Source organism: Myotis myotis, unplaced genomic scaffold (genome assembly GCF_014108235.1).
Source record: "Myotis myotis isolate mMyoMyo1 unplaced genomic scaffold, mMyoMyo1.p scaffold_m19_p_19, whole genome shotgun sequence".
In the NCBI taxonomy this organism is placed as follows: domain Eukaryota; kingdom Metazoa; phylum Chordata; class Mammalia; order Chiroptera; family Vespertilionidae; genus Myotis; species Myotis myotis.
This window is the reverse complement of record NW_023416323.1, coordinates 28,988,955-29,010,930: the sequence shown is the minus strand read 5'-3', so window position 1 is coordinate 29,010,930 and position 21,976 is coordinate 28,988,955.

Genomic DNA, 21,976 nt, shown 5'->3' with positions numbered 1-21,976 from the left:
AGATTTGCTTCATCATCCATTGGCTTCAGTGTCTTTAAATAATAGTTGCAAGTTAGAGGACTGGGTGTTGGCACTTACTAGCTCTAGAGCAGCGGTTTTCAATCTGTGGGTCTCGACCCCTTTGGGGGTCGAACGACACTTTTATAGGGGTCGCCTAAGACCATCGGAAAACACATATAATTACATATTGTTTTTGTGATTAATCACTATGCTTTAATTATGTTCAATTTGTAACAATGAAAATACATCCTGCATATCAGATATTAACATTACAATTCATAACAGTAGCAAAATTATAGTTATGAAGTAGCAACGAAAATAATTTTACGGTTGGGCGTCACCACAACATGAGGAACTGTATTAAAGGGTTGTGGCATTAGGAAGGTTGAGAACCACTGCTCTGGTTCTCAACCTTGGCTGCACATTAGAATCACCTGGGAATCTTTTTAAAATCCTGATTTCTGGGCCTCATCCTCCGGAAATTCTGTTTCTTTGTTACTAATGTTGTGGCCCCACCCCATAACAAAGAAACAGAATTTCCGGAGGAGGAGGCCCAGAAACCAGGATTTTAAAAAGATTCCCAGGTGATTCTAATGTGCAGCCAAGGTTGAGAACCACTGCTCTACCTAAACTGATAACAGGCATACCTCACTTTATTGGGCTTCACTTTATTGTGCTTCACAGATGTTGCTGTTTTTTTACAAATTGAAGGCAAGGTTCTCTACCAGCAAAGAGATTATGACTTTTACTGCGAGACTCTACTGCGATGGTCTAGAACTGAGCCCACAATGTCTGAGGTGTATGCCTGTATTTAAGAGCCAGGAAGAGGTAAATGTTACCCTTTTGTCTGCCAGGGGAAAAGAAAGACCTTTGAAAGGAGAGCTTGGGAACTTTTTCTACCCTTGTAGGAAAGGAACTTCTAAATTAAATGCTGTGTCACCTTAAAGAGTTGATAGTATTATGAAAATTTATGGCTTTGCACAGTGATAGAAAATCATTGCTTGTGATGAGGAATTTCTCATATGAGTTGCAATGAAGGATATTTGCTCTCTTTGAAACTTGCAATGAGTATTGGGTATTAATATTATGAAGTTTAATCTGACATTTAGGCAGTTGTCAAGTTCCTTTATTCTTTAGATGGCCTCATGAGATTCATGCTCTGATGAGCAATGAAAATTAGTGGTGGCTAAATCTTAACATGAATTTCAGATATATCTACAATTCTTATAGTCAGAGGTCACTGGTGTGTACAGGTAGCTTCTAAAAAAAATGGGTTAATTTTGGTAGTCCTGTGCCTTCAGGACTAAACACCCCAGAGTAGCCATTGTGAAGGAAATATCTGGCAGATACATAGAGAAAAATGATCAGGCAATTTTTTTCCTGATGATTTAATGTGTAATCATCACTAGATATCATGCTATTATGTTTTTATTTCTGCAATTAAATGCTAATAAAGTAATCAATTATGGCTTCTAGTAGGATTACCAATGTACAGTGAACTCAGTTTTTAAGGGTGAGGATAGCTGTATGGATTTAGGATTATACATATGTACAGCTGAATGTAGTTCTCATTCTCCAGTTCCACTTTTCAAAAGCAGCTGCTTCCAACCACTTAGCTATTTTGTTCAGGACTTTTCTCCTAAATGATCTACATCACTACTGCTTATTTTCCACCCCTATTTTTAGACATTTTCCTTGACTTTTTTGTAGGAAAATGAGGAATTTTTAGCTTTAAAAAAATATTTTATTGATTTTTTACAGAGAGGAAGGGAGAGGGATAGAGAGTCAGAAACATCAATGAGAGAAACATCGATCAGCTGCCTCCTGCACACCCCCCACTGGGAATATGCCCGCAACCATGCCCTTGACTGGAATCAAACCTGGGACCCTTTAGTCCTCAGGCCGACACTCTATCCACTCAGCCAAACCAGTTAGGGCAGAATTTTTAGCTTTTTTACACTCCTCACCTCCCTATCCCATACCCACTCACTTCCCTTTTCTTTATTCTTCAAATATACTATAAATTTTGTTTAAATTTAATTTTAATGTTTATATTATTTTGACTATGTAAATATTGTTCTTAGCTGAGCCATATAATGTTCTACAATTTGATTTCCTTTTTAAGGCCACAGTTTTGTTTTCCTAGAGACAATAATTTTTTCCTTTCTGTTTTCTTAGTTTTCTGGGTATGTGTCACTAAGTTTCTTCAAAGTTTCTGTTTCGGTCACCCTGTTTTCTTTCTTTCCTTTTTTCTTAACAGCTTTATTGAGATATAGTTCACTCATCATGCAAGTCACCTATCTAAAGTATACAATTTAATGATTTTTCATATGTTCACAGATATGTGAATCACAGATTTGTTGCCACAGTCAATTTGAGAACATTTTGATCACCTAATACTTGTCTTTTGATATTGTCCCCAAATTCCCTTCTCTGAGCTGATGCTAAAAGATGTTGTCTCTCCATGAGTCTCTTCATCACCCTGTCTCTAATTCCTGATTCCTGTGCCCGTCTAGGATGCTGAGGGGTAAATCTCTATTCTCTCCCTACCTGCTTCTGTAGACATTAGTGTTTCAGCTTTTCTAGTACTGCTCAGTGCTCCATTTCCCTTTCATCTTCCCAACTTTAAATACATCTTTTATTTGTTGTATTCTCTTCATTTTCTTTGCCCTCATCAATATATACATATTATAAAATATCCGTTTAGTGTCCTTTCAATGGGCTTTTAGCAACAGAGATGATAAGGTGTCTGAAACAGAGACCCTACATACTGACTCCCATCTGGCCTATCTCTCTGCCCTTGTACCCTTGGTTCTCTACCCGTAGTACATCAGAATCACCCAAAGGGCTTGTTAAACTGCCGTGCTAGTCTCACCCTCAGTTTCTGACTCAGTAGGTCTGGGGTGGAGCCTGAGAATTGCATTTCTAACAGGTTCCTAGGTGATGCTAATGTGGTGGTATGAGGATCCCACCTGGAGAACCACTGCTTTAGATACTGTCCCAACTGATTGTTGCAAGTATTAGTTTTCTAAAAGAAATATGCTCGTGTCAATGACTGCGTAAGCAGTTCAGTGATCTCTGGTCATATATGGGTTGACACCCAAACTTCTTGACTTGGCCTGGGCAGTAATATAATTAGAGAGGTCATTTTGCCTTTGGTTGGCTCAGACCTCTTCCGTGCATCCCTTGGAGGTGTTTTCCTTTGTCTCAGGGGACTTTGGGGTTGTGGACAGCAAAGCAAAAGTTATACATATATTGTGTGTGTGTGTGTGTGTGTGTGTGTGTGTATATATATATATATATATATATATATATATAAATTACGTGTGTGTGTGTGTGTGTATATATATATATATATATATATATACACACACACACACACACACACGCAAGTAATTTATTTCCTTTCTGGATTTTGTTTTCCTAAAAAGGATATACTAGAGGAGTATGCCAGGGTAAGAGAAAGGAGGAGGAACACAGAGAGAGATTTATTGTGACCTGGGAAGACAGATGCTGGATGGAGGTGGAACCCTGGCTCAGGGACCTTGGTAGAGTTCTAGGTATTCACCAGGGCTGAGAAACAGCCTAGGGAGATGTTGAATGGATGTTTTCCCTTTGCTCTGATGGCATCAAGTTTCTTTTGACACTGATTGAAAGATGCATTTTAATTAGAGGAACATTAAATGTGAAACAATAGGCAGTTCAGAGTCAAATATAGTGATTATTAGTATTTTTTGGCTACCTTACTTTTTCCAGGACTGGGTAAGTGCTTACAATGTATTATCTCCTATTACTGATTATCTCTACTTCTTGGATGAGAAAGCAGAAGCACTAAGAGGCATCATCGGTCAGAGTCACACACTGATGTTACTCATTTCACTTGTGATGTGAAACCTTCCCAATAGAGTCCTATTCCCCTTCTCCCAGTACATTGAGCTGCTTTTCCACCGTGCTCTTAAACCAATCTGTACATACATCCTTCCTTATTTTCCTTTGGAAAATTCTAGTATATGTGTTATATTTCTGTATTACTCTTGGCAACTGTGAGTCAGTCCTGTTACTGGCATTTGCAAAAGTGGAAGCTGGGAGTTGGGACTAGAAGTTGGTGCAGTACAATTTAGAAGACATAAGAGAAGCTGAGGGTAGAGTAGTCTAGGTCTTGGGGCAGTGTACCTGATGCTGTGGGAGGAGGGTCAGGGAGCTAGCATGGACATATATTTCCTAAGGGCCAGGAGAAGGAGATTCTGAAATACTTGACCATACTGAGTAGGTTAAATAAATGTTACTCCTTTTTTGTTGCTGCTGCTGTTCTTCTTCCTCTCCTTCTCCACTCCCTCCTCATTCTTATTCCTACTTCTCATCATATTATTAATCTAGTTATTTTGCAACTCTCTTACTTTGTGGAGCTTGGAATGAAAAATTTTTTTTCTGAGTTATAAAATCAGAAAGGGATTGAACATTTTGTTGAATGTCTGACAGAATATAGTTGCTCTTAATTTATACATCTGTAGCAAAGCAAAATGAACTTGCAAGTTTAGAACTTCCATAAAATTTGTGGCAAGATTGTCCTTAATTTGTTCTTGCCTCATGGAGTCTAATCCTGTATGGACTCTAGTGTTGGCCATGGGACTTATTTTGGTCAATAGGATAATAGCAAATATGATGCAGAGGCTGGGAATCCTTCTTCCACTGTGTGAACAAGCCCAGCTAGCCTCTTAGAGGGTGAGAGACAGTGTGCAGTAATTCAGCCATCCATGCCATCCAGTGGAGGCCACAGACATAAGTGAGGCCATTCTACATCATTTAGTCCTGACAGACCCACCCCGGATCACAGAGTCCTGAAAAATAATTTATATTTATTTTAAGCACTAAGGTTTGAGGTAGTTTGTTTTGTATCAGAAAGTGATAGTATAGTAGCTTCTATTGAATATTTTTGCTACATGAAATATTCATATTCTCTCCATTTCATATGCGACCTTTATTGTATCCATCAAGTTCTACCATATAGGTCAGTCATTAAGAATGTGGGCTCTGTATTTGGCTACCTAAAGTTAAATTTTTGACCCATCTGTTAATTGGATGACGTTGCACGAGTCACCAAACCTTTCGGGGCTCTGTTTCTTTACTAATAGAATGGGTTGTTGGGAGGATTAAATGAAAATGCATGAAATGCACTTCATATTGTTCCTGACATATAATAAGTGCTCATTAAACACAAGCAATTAGAAGTTGTATGCAATATTCATAAAGGTTCTCATAGGTTAACTTAGTACCCTGTCCTATTTTTCCATAAATTCTATAAGGTTTCTTAAATGTCAATTTTACTGTTGTATTTTCTGGAATAGACTTCAGGGTTGGTGTAGGACTCTCTCTTCATTAGCATTCAATGTATTTTTTATTTGTTCATTTCTTTCCCTTCACAGGCCATGGTTCCCCCAGGCCTGAGACCAGGAACAGCTGTGTTAATATTATCTAGGGTGGTTTCTGACATGCGTTGAGCAGACAGTATGTCCATTGAATGGCTGGAGCTAGCAGGCATTAAGTGGAAGCTCCAGAATTCTGCTTGCTTTTGGAAAGACCCTTCCCCTCCCAACACTCACTATCTTGGCAGCTGGGGCCTCTACCTTGGGGCCATCAGGATCACTCTCAATGAGCATTTATCCCTATTTATGATGCTTATAAAGCTAAAGCCTTAGAAGGGCTTTGAGTTCATGATCCCTTACCTGAGCCCATCAAACATGAAAGCTCAGTGACATCTGTAAACCTCCTTGTACCTTACAGTAAAAGCCACCATCATGTATTGTTTGGAGGGAGGCATCTAATATAGAGAGATGTAAAGTGATGTGAATCTGAAATCAAATAGGAGGAACAGAAATGACCATGAGTAGAAACTAGGTTACCCTGACTACGACTACGACTACGACTATGACTACGACATTAGCTTACAACTGAGTCCATTTGGGGCTATTTTGGCTAGTTCCTGTGCATTGTGACAGCTTCCATGTCCAGTCCTGTGTCTCTGCTGTTCTCCCTGGGAGCTTTCTCTAGCTCTGTGTGAGGCTGTCCAGAAGCTGGGGATTTAACTTTCCCAGGAGCAACCTCAGCTCCTGAGAGATAGGAGTCAGAGAAAACATTCTCCTGCTTCCTCATTCTTTGGAGCGATACTTCTTATCTACTGAATCCCAGTTGTCTATGACAATATCCCCTCCTTAACACATCTTTTGGATTTTTCTTTCTTTCTGTGTCTTATTTTCTCATTCCCTCAATTGTGTTTCCTGAGTTCATCTCCCAAATAAACTACCTGTCCTCATCTCCTTGCCTGCTCAGGACCTGCCTCCCACACCAGGACAGTGTCTGCCTAGCCTTTTCAAAAGAGCATTTAAGGCAGAAGTAAGAGTACTATAGTCTTTAACATTTGATCAGGCAAAAGATTGGCTTTGCTCATAATAGAAAAATAAAGAGAATAGCTGGCAGTATCCTAGGTCAGATTTTCTCAACTTTTCATGGATTTCATAACTCTTTAGAGAAATCCCAGGATGGCAGATATGTTCAGTTGTTTTCTGGATCCCCTTCAAAGCTGTTCATACATTATACAAGGTACCCTGCCCATATGAAAAAACAAAACAAAAACAACAACTAAAAAGTACTGCAATGGAGCAGAGTTGAGAAATCTTTCATATTGAAAGTGACTGCTATTGACTGTTGAGTAATGTGCCAACGACCTAGGAAAAGTTATCTTTCCTTATTAATATAAGGAAACCAGTGGGTACTTAATATATTTTTGCAGAATTATGCCTAAGGATCTTACATTCTAATTAAGGAGGCAAGGTATGTACTCAGTGGTTAAGCATTTCTTAAAGGTGTTATTTAATTAAGGACAATAATTAACAGAATAGGTAATAAATGCTTAGAGTCATTCCTCTGGGGTCTGGAGCCTGGAGTGAGTACAAGACAATTATAGAACTGGTTAAAAATGATCTAGTCTCTTGATTTTACAGAGGAACATGCTTTGCAGAGTCCCTTCTCTTCGTTAAACATACCGATATGATTAAATCTAGTCAGCATCATTATTTAGTGCTGTACTTGGAGCATAAACCTAGTCAAAAGGGCGGATGTTACAAGGATTAGTAGCCTACACTCATTTTCAGCTCTTTGTTTAAGCTACTCCTTATCCTTGTACTTGATGTACGGTCCCCTAATGAATCAGGGAAATGACTATTAGTGTCTTAACTTTTTTTCCCTACCATTGACTCGTCAGCTGAAAAGTAAATAAATGAATAAGAAATAAAAAGGCATCCTTTTTTTTCTATGCTCTCATTCCAACATGATAGTAAGTCTGAATGTCCTGAAATGCTCAAGCACTTTAGGCAAAGAGGGAAAGGAATTAGGGAAAAAACCTTGGAACTTGGAGATGTTTGTGACTTGTCTAGAGGGCAGTATAATAGGATGACTTGTTCCATGTCCATATCAAATCAAATTGAACTGTCTGCTGTCCGTGGTTAATGAGAGGTTCAGTATCAGTTTTCATACAATTTCCCTTGAGCTGAGCCCAGGGCTTCTGCCATCCAAGACAGAAAGGGAAGAGATCTCTGGCCAGGCCCATCCTGTGCACCACTGAGACCATTCATAGATCAGCTCTCCTGATGGTGTCTATACCAAGCTTGTCTGGGGCTCTCAAGGTTGTGGCACTGAGTCATAGATTTCCACAGGACCACTGCCTTCTGAGGTCTGTTACCTACAAGGTAATTCTACCCATGGAACCTGCTATCTCTTTGGAACCAGCTCTAACCTGGGGGGAACATAAGGTTGGGCATTAGACACTCTAGCTGGCTATCTTCCTAGAATGAGGACGAGAGAGGAGAAGAATGCATTGGCTAATGAGTTAAGATACATTCCCTTGACCAGGATCAAACCTGGGACACTTCAGTTTGCAGGCCGACGCTCTATCCACTGAGCCAAACTGGCCAGGTTAGTTTGATAGGTTAATTTGATCTTAGCTGAGCATTTCTGAAATGAGTCCTGCAAAGAAGAGTGATAATTGTCACTTTATTTAATGGGACCAGACATGGGAAGTGTAACATAAATTTTATAGTAAAGAAGACATGTCCCAGTGCAAAACATGCTTGGGAAGTATTGGGTTAATTTTTAAATTCATAAATAGATTCTACCAACCTTTATTGAAAGACAGCTTTCAAATTTGGGGGAAAAACCCCTTGTAATTTTATACTAAAAAGTCCCTTTTCTAATTTTATTTGTTTTATTCCTACTTATGTTATTTCTGCTACAGGATAACTGTATGACTTAGTGTTGTTTTTTTAAATGGTGGAATACAATCCTCAAAGACTCAGTGACTGGTGCTCCAGCAGCCCATCTTATCCTGGCCTCACATAAGTGATAGCAATATGAAGATTCTTAAAGAAGAAAAGCAGGTGTTAGTTAAACACTCTATCTGTATCCTATCAATAACATTTTAAAGATTGAACTCACAGTGCCCGGATGTTAAAATTCTTTCACTGATCCCAGATTATGAATGCTCATGTTGCTTTGATCCATTCCCTTGCAATGGCTTTATTAGGTGAAACACCCTGTTGAGCATCTGAAGAACAGTGGGATTATCACATTTCCCTTTGAAAATCCAATAAAGACAAAATAAATGGTTAACAAAACAGAGCAAATTCAGTTTGCAGGTGTTCATAGGCAATGCAACCCCTGGTAGAAACTGTGTCTCTATTCTTCTTTCCTTGTGAAAAGCCTTTTAAGCAGGCTGAAGATATTCTTGAGGGAAAAGGAATCGTGGGGCAAAAGTTACTTTCCTCTCCTTTTGATGTGTTGCTAATTGCGTTGTGTAGACTGCAGAGACAGTGGGTAAGAAATCTGAAAACTTTGTTTTGTTAAGCTTCACTTTTGACTACACCCTGGGTGTGCCAATAACAGTTCTTCATCATCTGTATCTCCTAGGGTGTTGACTCGTAACGATTGATTTTTTTTCTTGGCAAATCTAATTAACTATTTGAAGTATTTTATCAAGCAGTACCCAGTGACTACACACATTTGGTGGGTGGCTCTTAGAGATTCTCTTAAAAACTCGGTTATGTCCTAGCACTCTAAAAATTCTTGTCTGCCAGAGCAATTTGAATTTTGTGATTAGTGTCTGCTGGAAATCATAATAAAATAAAGTCTAACTCATTTAAAAATGTTTCACACTGGGCATGCATTAGGTAACTTGGGTAATAGGAGACACAGAAAAACATACAAATGCTCAGGTTGACATAGGAAATTGGAGTGGTAGTGAACAATTTGAAGGAGGCTTTTTGTATTTTTTAAGAAGTTGTAGCCAGATTAGGAGTGTGTGTATGTGTGTGTGTGTGTGTGTGTGTGTATGTATGTATACACACTAGTCTTTTTTTGTTGTTCCCCTAATATACCACCATTTTCCACCAATCCTCAAATGCAAGCTGGTATGTATAAAAAGAGCCTCTATCAATATTTAAAATAATGATAAACAAGAGCCCCTGCAGCCCTGACCGGTTTGACTCAGTGGATAGAGCGTTGGCCTGCGGACTCAGGGGTCCCAGGTTCGATTCTGGTCAAGGGCATGTACCTTGGTTGTGGGCACATACCCAGTAAGAAGTGTGCAGGAGGCAGCTGATTGATGTTTCTCTCTCATCGATGTTTCTAACTCTCTATCCTTCTCCCTTCCTCTCTGTAAAAAGTCAGTAAGATATATTAAAAACAAAAACAAAAACAAGAGCCCCAGCATATTTATTTGTGTAACTAGAGGCCTGGTACACGAATTCGTGCACAGGTGGGGTCTGACCAGCCCATCCCAATTGGGCTGATCAGACTGGGCCAGCCTGGGGGAGGGGCCATGGGAGGTTGGTGGGCTGGCCTCGCCCCCTGGTCGAGTTCACAGTTGAACTCCAGGTTGGAGGGGACAATTTGCATATTAGCCTTTTATTATGTAGGAGGATGCTTGTATGACTCTGGCTTCTCCCCTTGAATGAGATTGCATCTTTAGCTTTCTTTCTCTTGTTCCTTTTATGGACATAGGATTATTGCTATAGAAAATATGGTCATGTCATAGGGGAATGTACCTCTTTGCTCAGGGCTGTTTTTTTTTTTTTTCCACCCAACTACATCTGCAGACTGCAGCTGCTGCAGCCTTTGGGGAAAAAGTCTGGGTCCTTATGAAATTGTAATTCTTGAACAATGAATTCTTCCTTACAGGATACTGTACTTTTTCATTGCTGTTTAGCAGTCTGCCACTAGTCTTCCCTGTAGTTTATTTGCTGCCCAAATCCATCATTTGATATATGTAGGAATATTTAAATATTCCCCCCACCCCAGAGAAGTTTGTTTCATCTTTGGAACCATGGGGCTTCCTGCTGTCTTCACAGAACCCCTCCTATTCTTCCCTCCCTTTTTCTATGTGCTGCTTATCTGTGCCCAATTCCACATGTCCCTTTTTTTATGATGAGGTGTCTCACACTGTTTTCCATTTGCCTCCTAAATGGCATTCAGAAAGCACCATCCCTTGTCCATTTCCCCCCTTCCCTTCTCTATTCCAAGCCTCTTCATCTTTTGCAACATATCAGCAGAACTGAACTTTCAATTTCTCCTTCCTTTTTTTATTGTTTCAGTATGTTTTGTGCTTTTATGAATTGTAATTTACCTTACTCTTAAACCCAATGCCTAAAGAGATTATGAAATTTTTTCTGAAATTTGGGACAATAAAAATATATGTGCTTTATTTTGGTACATTTCCCTCTTTTGTCCTCTAAACGTTATTAGGTATTTCAACATTAAGAGGGACCCATCTTGATTTGATGAATGGAAGGCTTCAACCTTCATGTAAATAAAAAGAGAGCTAAATTATGGTTGATTATTCATCATAAAGAAAGATACATTTTTTGTTTTTTAAACTTTTTTGTACATATCACACTAAATCAACCTTGATGTGTGATTTTGTAGCTCCACTTAACAATCAAAGGTTTAAAAACAACAGAGGAGACCAGTTATTTCTTATTTCTCTTTTTAAGCTTTAAGAGCAAGTAAAATCAAACTATTGATTGCCCTGTAATGATTGTATGGTATTTCTTATAAATCCTTTAAAAAGAAGAATTAAACTGAGAAAGAAACCTAAGGTTGTTACTTTCTGATTAGTATAGAAGTCCTTGCTAGCATTTAAGTTAATATTTTTATGGGGAACTTTTGGCGCTTTTTCTTTTAAAGAATAATATAGAGAAAGCAGTTAACATGCTAACATTAAGCTGTATTGAGCAAAGTGAGTCCCTGCTCCCCACATCTGTTCAGTGTTTCTGTTGCCTTTCATTTTCTAAAGTGTTACATATGGAATACATATGTCTTTCTGTTCCAGTACCACAGGAAAAAAAGGGGAAAGAAATAAAAAAGAGAAAAATCACAAAGAAATCAATAAACACCTGTTATTCCCAGATCTGCAGTTATTTGGGCTCAGAAGTGCCTGCAGGCAAAGTTAGAATAAAAATCCTAGGATGTCTGTATGCCTTCATAGATTTCTTAGCCTGTATGAGTTTTTTAAATTATATTTTACATTTATTTCATTTTGTTTCATCTTATTTTATCCCAGAGTGGACCCTTAACCTTCTGCGATTTTACTGCCCTGGATTTGTTCTCTCCAATGTATATTTCCTCTTTCCTTATACGCCAGAGTTTGTATTCAGCAAAGTGGAGATTTTTTTCAGGTGGCTCTAGAATGCAGCCTTGCTTTATCTCTCACCAGTTTCACAGCAGGTTTCCTACGTTACATTGCCCCCTGCTGCTTCTAGAACATTAAAGAATAAAGCTAGAAATAAAATAGGTTTGGGGTACTATTATCATAAAAGTATATATTCAGTGGAATATATTGGAACCTAATCATAATAGGTTCAAATAGAATAATTGGTAAATACTTTGGCACGCCATACAGAGATTTTAAACTTTGTGTGTAAGTGGGAGTGTGTGCACACAATTGACACATTGTCCCTTTCCACTGAAAATTGCCTATGATTTAGAGGGCATCCTTTGGAATAAGTATGAATCATACGGTATGCTTTTGCCTTTGTCTGTGACAGGCGATGTGCACATTCTTACCCAATTCTACAGCATATTTTTTCTTAAAAAGTATACTGTCTCTAATTGCAGAGACCATATCTTATTTGTTTTTGTGTCTTTAGTCCAGTGCCTGACACATAAAAGGTACTGTTTGTTAATTTCACTAGATTCAGTCATTGAACAAAGAGAGAATAAGATCACTCAAGTGTATTTCATGTAATTTTTAATTTTGTTGGGCTTAGGATCCAGAAGAGTAAATCATGTTGCCAACATTTTGACAGAAATAACTTCCAGCAAAGGCACAGGAAATTTTTAGTAATCCCTAATGTCAGAGAGAGATTCCACATTAGTGGCTTGCATTTTTGGCTGTCAGAATTTTCATTCTTTTTATTGCTTTTTCCTTCTTTCCCAGCTCACATTTATACATAGATTTGACTTTCTCTTCTGGGTATTCCTCCCCTACCTCATATATATTTTCAGGGTACCCCATTTAATACTTTGGTTATTAGAACTTGTCTGCATTCTCTGCTAAACCTATAAGTGATTTGAGGGCAGGAACTATGTCTGATTTATTTCTACATCCCCAGCATCTATCCCAGCAATGTTCATTTGTTATTAAATAGTTGACATTTAAATGGGATTCAGATATCCTCCAAAGAAAACAAGTATTTAAATAGGAAAATAATACCACTATATTTTCTGTGTCCATGGATTATGCATATATGCATACAAGTTCAGTGGGGGTAAAGGGAGGTGCCGGGGTCCAACCCCAGAGGGTCCAGGGGTCCCCAAAGGTGTGGATGGAGTCGGCGAAGAAGGAATGACACAGAGACAGCGTTCAGTTGATCAGCAGCCTAGCCAGGATCTCTAGCCAGGATCTTCAGCCAAGTTCTGGTCTGGATCTCCAGCGAAGTTCTGCTTAGGATCTCCAGCCAGGTTCTGTGTCCATGTTGTCTCGCTAGGTTCTCCAGCCAGGTTCTGTCCAGGTTCTCCAGCCAGGTTCAGTCACCAGGTTCTAGTCAGGTTCTCTTGCCAATATCTGTAGTCAGGTTCAGTCCAGAATCTTTTGCCATGTTCTCTCGCTAGGTTCTGTCTCTAGGTTCTGAGGCCAGTTTCTGTTCAGGAACTTTTGCCATGTTCTCTCCAGCGAAGTTCTTCTGTCTCTAGTTCTGTGTAGGTTCTGTCTTCTTAGTTCTGTGTTCTAAGCTCTGTATTCTAAGTTCTGTGTCTTGCTGTTCTTGTTGCATCTGTATTTATACCAGTTGATTCAATCCTATCAATCTCTATTACAAAGGTTAGGGCGTTTCTTATCTTCATTCCAGGGAGTAAAGATTATGTAGCTTAAGCACGATTGTTCGTAGTTAAAGTGATTAATTACCCGCCTGGCACTTAGTTAAGAGGTTTTATTCCCTCCCTAACTTCAGGGGAAAATCCCTACCTGGGGAAACAACCTTTCTCAGAGACCTTGGTTAAAACACATAGTACCAAGAAGGTGAGCAAACATATTAAGAACAGTATGCCATATATGCCAGGTCCCTTGAAACAGCAAGGATGGACCGGCTCCCGGCAGGGAGGGACATATGTAATACTTTCAACAATAAAGATTTAAAAAAAGATTCTGATGTATAGGAGCATTAGGAAGTTTCTGGGCTTATTCATCCCTAGGAGACTAAAAAGCTAATAAAAATTCAAACCATCCAACCATTTTATAATATAAAAGAGAATCCAATTTTAAAAAAAGGAAAACAATAATAAAAATGGAAGAAAAGTATTAGACATAGTATCTAGTTTTGTGGGTCATCCAATTAAAACAAAGGACAGTAGTCCTATATAATAAAAGGCTAATAGGCAAATCGACTGAACCGTGGAACAAGCGGCTGCTATGAAGCGCACTGACCACCAGGGGGCAAATGCTCAACGCAGGAGCTGGCCCCTGGTGGTCAGTGCGCTCCCACAGGGGTAGCACCACTCAGCCAGAAGTTGGGCTAACGGCTGGTGAGCGCAGCGGCAGTGGCGGGAGCCTCTCCCGCCTCCGCAGCAGCACTAAGGATGTCCAATTGCCATCAGTCGGACGTCTCCTGAGGGCTCCCAGACTGCGAAAGGGCACAGGCTGGGCTGAGGGACCCCCCCGAGTGCACAAATTTCATGTACTGGGCCTCTAGTAAGGTATAAAGTCACTATGCTGCCAGATGCAAGGATGGGATGATAGTGGACTGAAAACATGAAATTAACCATAGTTGATTGCCTAATCTCTATTCTTTTTCCCAGCTATAATCATTAGAGCATCTCTATGTATACATTCTGGCATTTCTTTTTCTTTTCAGTGATCGAGACTCATTAATTAACCAGCATTATGACTGACTAGAGGCCTGGTGCACAAAAATTTGTGCACTCAGGGGGGTCCCTCAGCTGGCCTGTGCCCTCTCACAGTCTGGGACCCCTCTGGGGATGTCCACCTGCTGGCTTAGGCCCGCTCCCTAGGGGATCGGGCCTAAGCTGCAGTCAGACATCCCTCTGGCAGCCCAGCAGCCCGGCAGCCCTCGGGGGATGTCCACTTGCCAGCGGGGAGCAGGCCTAAACTGCAGTCGGACATCCCTAGCACTGCTGAGGAGGCAGGAGAGGCTCCCGCCACCACCGCTGTGCTGGCAGCTGGCAGCTGGCAGCCTGGCTTGTGGCTGAGCAGAGCTCCCCCTGTGGGAGCACACTGACCAGCAGGGGGCAGCTCCTGCATTGAGTGTCTTCTCCCTGGTGGTCAGTGTGTGTCATAGTGACCAGTCATTCCCAGTTGTTCTGCTGTTAGGGTCAATTTGCATATTACCCTTTTATTATACAGGATAGTTGATTTCAATAAAATTATGAGACTTTAGGTTGGCATTGAGGGGTCTTGGCCCCTTTCCTTATCTGCAAACTATTTAGTAGAGAGTGTAACCATACTCTTTCATCCCTAGCCTGCAAAGGGTGAGTTCTTGAGGTGTATTTATTAGGATAATATGAAGAGAAGCCAGACCCATCATGTTGGTATTTGGTCAGCAAAGAAAGGTTCACCCCATTGACCCTAGGGATGTCCTCTACCACCCTGATTTCAAGTATGTGCAAATGAAGTTTATAAAAACCATGTTTGAATTTTAACCCTTTGCTATCTAAATAAAAAGAGCTTATTAAACAAAATCCGTTGGGACTCATTTTTTATTTTCTTACCCAGCAGAAGTAACTAGCTCCCTGAAAATTATTTTTCTCATGTTGCCCCATAAAAAAACCCAATCATTTTACCACTATGTGTGATGTAGGATTCATATGTATGTGTCCCTAAATATATTCTTTAATTTTGCTTATCTTGAAACTTTATAAAACGGTATCCTATTTTAGGTACTCTCCTGCAGTTTTTTTTCCCCACTGAAATTTATACTTCTAAGATGCATTCATGCTATTGCATGTAGCTTTAACTCATTCCTTTTCATTGTTTCAAAATACTTCATTGAATGAATGTAGCCCAGTTTATTTATGTAGTCCCCTGATGGTGGACAGTTGGGTTGCTTTTTGCTATTTCCAATATTGCTACAAGGTACATTTTTGCACAGGGTATATATGAAATATGAGAATTTCTAGGTTGTAGAGTATGCACATTTTCAACTTGGTAATGCCAAATTATATTCTAAGATAGTAGCACCAATTTATATTCCCATTAGTAGCAGTTATCATTCTTGCCAGTCCCTGGAACCATCAAACTCCTGAAATTTTGCATGTCTAGTGATCTAGAATTATCTCACTGTAGCATGCTTATTTTTTAAATCCTCACCACAGGATATGTTTTTGTTGAGAGAGAGAGAAAACATTCATTGATTGTCTCCCATTATGCCCCCACTGGTGATTGAACCCTAAACTAGGTATGTTCCTGACCAGGAATCGAACCCACAACCTTTTGGTGTATGGGATGATGCTCCAACCAGTTGAGCCACCCAGTGGGGGCTCTCACTATTTTAATTTGCATTTCCTTGATTACCAGTGTGAGTAAGAGTCTTATATGAATACTGGCCATTTGTGTTTCCTCTTCTGAAAAATGCCTGTTCATGTCTTTTGCCCATTTTTTCTAAGTTACCCGTTTTTTAAAAATAATTTTTATAATTCTCTTATGTATTCTGGATACTAACTCTTTGTTAGTTATGAGTGTTCAAATGTCTTTTTCTTATTTGCCATTTCATTTTCTTATTATTTTTGAATTTAAATTTTTCCTTTACTGGTATCATTTTAAAATATTCTTATATATCAATCTTTTGCTTTATGGTTTGAGTTTTCAGTGTCTTGTGAAAATTTCTTCCCTATACAGAAGCCATGAAAATGTCTTCCATATTTTATGAATTGTAAGTTAAAATATTTATGAAGTTGTGCTTTTCAAGATAAAATCCTTAATGTACCTGGCACTGGTTTTTGTGTATGGTGTAAGGTAGGGATCCAAGCTCCCCCACATGGACAATCTGTTCTAGGCCCTGTTTGGCTTTATTGGTCTAGTTATTCATCCCCTGCCTTTATGGATTTCCTTTCTCGTTTGTTTTCCAAGACTAAAAACTAATAATTCTTGAAGGACAAGATCATTGTTTGCATCATCTTTTATAAATCTGCCTTAATGTGTATTATTGAAAGAAGCAGTTGAAAAACTGTTTGTTTTACTCTGCGTTTTAGCAGCTGTTTTTAGGCATATTTTCCTGTGCTTTAGTGACAACATAAGTTGTTTTTGTCACCCAAATCCTTACATTAATTATCAAGTCTTTTTATATTTCAGGCTCTTGTTTGTAAGTCTTGGGTGGATTTTTGTCACCATTATTCAGTTTCCTAATGGGATTGTAAGAATTGTTGTATTTTGCTCTTTTATAATTCCTGTGCAGAAAATCACATAGAATAATGTTGCTTCCACTAATGAAAACTCTGTGGAATCTCATTATAATGCTGATGTTGGAGAGTAAATGTAACACCTGCTCTATTGTGGACTTACTGGGTTCTGATGTGAGATAGTGTGTAGATGGGAAATTCGATAGCACATGATTTGATTCATTTGAAACCTTGCAACAGTGAGACCCATTATGATTGGTTTTGGTTTTAGTATATACGAAACATTCTAGAAATTTCAGATTAATTTTGTTGAGAAAAGATTTCTTAAATATGGAATCTTTTATTAAAAGATTAATACGGCAAGGTTCAAGAGTGTTTCTCACTTTGATTTCAATAAAAGACATTTTTATTTCAATTCTCTAGTAATCTGTATATGTACTTCTATTAATTTTAATAAATCATAAGAAAATGGTGACTAAGGAATCTACATATCTCAATGGTCTAATGTAATAATAAACTACTCAGTCTTGATTCTCTAGCTAAGATAATATGAACTGGAATTTTATTGCTGTATATAGCACTGCTCTCTTAAATCATAGCTGTGAGTGTACAGGTATACCCATATAATTTCAGTAGATTATAGTCTCCATGCACTCTGTATGTTTTATAGAAATTTATGCACTGGTTTTTGTGACTGTACCATTCAAGCTATGCATTGAATTTAATTATGCTTGTTTGCTGAAGAGAATAGTTTTTCTTTCAAAGTCAGTTATGTCCCTAATTTTTAAATAAAGTATTTGTTATTCTGTTCTATTGATATTATAACCAGCCTTATATTAGCATAATGGTCATTTTAAGAAAGATACCATTAAATGCATGATCTCCAATTTAGAAGCCATCAATGTAGACAACGAATCAATTGCTGGGTATCAAGGAATCTGGATTTATGTTCTTGGTAGAGGTGCTGCTGTTCTAGTCTGCAATCCTTTCTCTCATGGATACATCCCATCATGGTAAGGAAATATAGCTGAAGCACTACTTCTAGTTCCTTTTGAAAGTGAAGGACAGCACCAGACAGTGCTAAAACCATGTCTGCATTACTTGAAACTTAATCTGTTAGATATATTATATTTCTTCTTAAGTTTCTAGCTTTGCTGAAAGAAAGAATGTAGGTAGAGGGAAGAGCCTATTAGGAAGCAAAAGGTCTTCTTTTAGCTTTGGGTAAAGGTCAGGAAGCAGGAACCCACTCTGGGCTGACATTTCCAATTTCACGTTTTGATGTCCTTAGTGTAATTAAGAAAATGAAGATCCAAACCATTGTTCTCGAGGTGTTGTCCCTGTGGCAGGAGGACCAGTATCATTTGGGAACTTAATAGAAATTCACATTCTCAGGTCTCAACCAGACCATCTGAGTCAGAATCTCTAGGTTCAGCCTCAGCAATCTGTGCTTTAACAATCTTTCGGGTGATTCTGATGCACACAGAATTTGAGACCCACTATATTATTAAGTATTTAACCAATTTCCCTTTGGAAACACAAATTAAGCACATCCATATACATAGCAGTGTATCAAGTACTTTTTGTTCCTTTATCATTGACAAACAATAGAAGAAAAAGTGTTCCATATGTATATATTTATATTTGCATTCCTCTAGTACTTTTTCTTTTCTGGCTAATTTTGTTGTTGTTTAGTCTCCTATTGCTTTTAAGTATTATAAAACTTTATTCCAATTTGACTTGATCATTTTTGCAACAACTGAATTTTCTAAGTGGAGAACACTATATTCAGTGCTTTGAAAAGAACAAAGTAGAAAACATGATCTTTTTCCTTAGGGAGAAGAAGAAAACCTAGTTAGGAGGGCATCAACTTCTTGACTTGAAATTTCTTTACAAATATAATAAGACAGCATAGACAGGAAAGAGCTATCTGAATTGGGGTAGAGAAGCTTTTTGCATGAAATAAGTTATTTTTTTACATAGAAATTTCTTTTAAATTGTGGCAAAATACATTTAAACGTATATTTTCATGATTAGATTTAGAAGACTGGCATGATGGTTGCCAAAGGGGAGGGCAAGGGTTGATGGGAATAAAAAAATACAAATAAACATAAAATGTACCATCTTGACTATTTTTTAAATGTAAAGTTCAGTAGTGTTAAGTACATTCACATTGTTGTATATTCAATCTTCAGAACTTTTTCATCTTGTAAAACAGAACCATATACCCATTAAGCAGCAACTTCCCATCCTCCCCTGCTCTCAACCCCTGGCAATCATCATTCTACTTTCTGTCTATATGGATTTGATTTTTTGAGGTATTTCATATACCTCAAAGAGAATTATATAGTAGTTGTCTTTTTGTGACTGTCTACTTCACTTAGCATAACATCCTAAGGTACATTTATGCTGTACCATGTGTCAGAATTGTCTTCCTTTTTAAGACTGGATAATATTTCCTTTGTGTGTTTATCACATTTTGTTTATTCATTCATCTGTTGATGGATATTTGGGTTGCTTCCACCTTTTGGCTAATGTGAGTAATGCTTTTATGAAAATAGGTGTGCAAATATCTCTTTGAGACCCTGCTTTCAATTATTTTGAATATATAGCCACAAGTAGAATTGCTGGATCATATGGTAGCTTTACTTTTAATTTTTTGAGGAACTTCAATAATGTTTTTCATAGCAATTGTACCATGTTACAGTCCCCCAAAAGTGTACAAGTGTCCCAATTTCTTCACATCTTCCCCAATACCACTCCCTCCCTCCCTCCTTTCCTCCCTCTCCTTTCTTTCCTTCTTTTCCTTCCTTTCCTTTCTGCCATCCTGATGGATGTGAAATGGTGTCTCATTGTGGTTTTGATTTGCATTTTCCTAATGATTAGTGGTGTTGAGCATCTTTTGATATGCTTGTTGTATGAAGTAAGTCTTAATCCAAACTCATAGGTGATTATGAACTTGGGCTGATGAAAGGTGGAGTAAGTTTCCCAAGCAAGCAAAGAACCATGAGAAAAACAGAGAGAAGATTAAGTTTATATTATTCAGGGAAAATAGACTATATTGAAAGATGGGTGATAGTGAGATAGGTGGTGTGTGGAGTTGGTGGTACCAGATGATGGTGGTATCAGATGATGGAGGCATGTGCTACACTGTCATCATAAGAAGCTTCTGGAGAGTTTTGAGCACTGAGATTATCTGATAATAGTAGAAGCTATCTAGTGGTGTTATTCTAGCAGTTGTTGATTGAATCTCAGTGGCCAGGGATAGAGCCAAGAGAATGTTTTCCTAGGAGTTATTACCTTTGTTGGTATTTGAGGTTTTGAATGACAAGTCAGGGACTTAAAGAACAGCATTAAAGTAGTCTTTACAATGTTGATGTAATTTTTTAAACTATTTAAATGATCCCCAATTTCATATTTGCTTTTTTAGCTGTGATATTGGAGCCTTTCAATTAATTTATGTGTATTTTTTAAAGAGCTGACCCAAGCCATTGAAAGCTGTTACAGCAAATAGAGTGAGTGTGATAGCCTAAAATATGTCCCACTCTCAAAGATAAATAAGGTCCTAATGTCTGGAGTTTGTAAATATTGCCTTATTTGGAAAAAGCTCTTGCTGATATTAAGGATTTTGAGATGGGGATGTAATCTTAGAGTGTCTGGGTGGACCCTAAATGCAACCACAAATGTCCTTAGAGAGAGATGGGGGATATTTCACACACACACACACACACACACACACACACACACACACACACACACGAGAAGGCCATGTGAAGATGGAACAGAGAGAGACAATGGCCTTGAAGATTGGAAAGATACATCCACAAGCCAAGGAATGCTGATAGCTACCAAAAGCTAAAACAGGCAAGGAATGGATTCTCCCCTAGAGTAAGTGGAGAGAGGGAAGAACTGTTGACACCTTGATTTTGGCTCAGTGATACTGAGTTTAGACTTCTGGCCTCTATAAATGTGAGAGAATAAATTTCTGTTGTTTTATATTATTAAGTTTGAGGTAATTTGTTGCAGTGACTACAGGAAAGTAATATTGTGGATAAGAATATTGAAACCAGAATTCCTGGACAAACAGGTTGGCATTGCTACTTGCTGGCTATGTGAAGTTTTACATTTAACTTACTTCTCTATTCCTCATCTGTAAAATGGCAATACTAAAAATGGAATATTATCTATTTGAAAGGGTATTTGTGAGGACCAAGTGAGCTTGCTTGGCCTTGGTAAACTCTATCCTCACCATCACTATCATCATCTCCTTTTACCAGTTGGATATTTACTTATCCTATATAATAAAGAGGTGATATGCAAATTGACCATCACTCCACACACAAGATGGCCGCCCCCAAGTAGATACAAGATGGCCAGCAGGGGAGGGCAGTTGGGGGCGATCAGGCCAGCAGGGGAGGGTAGTTGGGAGGGACCAGGCCTGCAAGGGAGGGCAGTTAGGGGCGACCAGGCCGGCAGGGGAGGGCAGTTAGGGGCAATTGGGCCAGCAGGGGAGCAGTTAGGTGTCGATCAGGCTGGCGGGGAGTGGTTAGGGGGTGATCAGGCTGGCAGGTGGAAGTGGTTAGGGGCAATCAGGCAGGCAGGCAGGTGAGTGGTTGGGAGCCAGCAGTCCTGGATTGTGAGAGGGATGTCCGACTGCCCGGTGGGATCGGGCCTAAATGGGCAGTCAGACATCCTTTGAGGGGTCCCAGATTGGAGAGGGTACAGGCTGGACTGAGTGACGCCGCCCCCCCCGCCCCCCCCCCCGTGCACAAATTTCGTGCACTGGGCCTCTAGTCTATAATAATAAAAGCGTAATATGCTAATTAGACTGGACGTCCTTCTGGATGAAGCTGGGGCTGTGAGGGAAGCCTGGGTCCCGAGTGCCAGAGGGAAGCCGGTGCTGGGAGCCGGGGGAAGGAAGGCCTAATCTGGCACAAATTTTGTGCATCAGACTACTAGTCTTCTAATAACCACAGTTCTTATTCTGTATCTGAGCTCATGGTTTGGCTTCTCATTGAAATTTTATCATTTTGACCCAGTAAAGCCATCTTCACTTTCAGCAAGAGATTGGAGGATGCTGTAA